We start from the raw sequence: 238 nt of genomic DNA on the forward strand, positions 1-238 counted from the left end.
TCTGAATCTCTCAGTGTCGTTAACCAGCAGATCTCCACCTCCGCACATCAAACGGAGAACTCATTCCCTCTTTCTACGGGAGGAATGGCGTTTGTTTAGTGTCAGAACAACGATTGGTGCAGTGACGTGTGGGACAATGCGTTTTGGGCCGGGAGCAGCTATTATGTGGTTACCAGGCAACCAGCAACCAGGAAGTTAGTGCTCCCAACCAGGAAACAGTCAGACACTTAACTCACGT

The sequence above is a fragment of the Morone saxatilis genome, unplaced genomic scaffold (genome assembly GCF_004916995.1).
Source record: "Morone saxatilis isolate NCDOM2014 unplaced genomic scaffold, NCSU_SB_2.0 Contig9, whole genome shotgun sequence".
Lineage (NCBI taxonomy): Eukaryota > Metazoa > Chordata > Actinopteri > Moronidae > Morone > Morone saxatilis.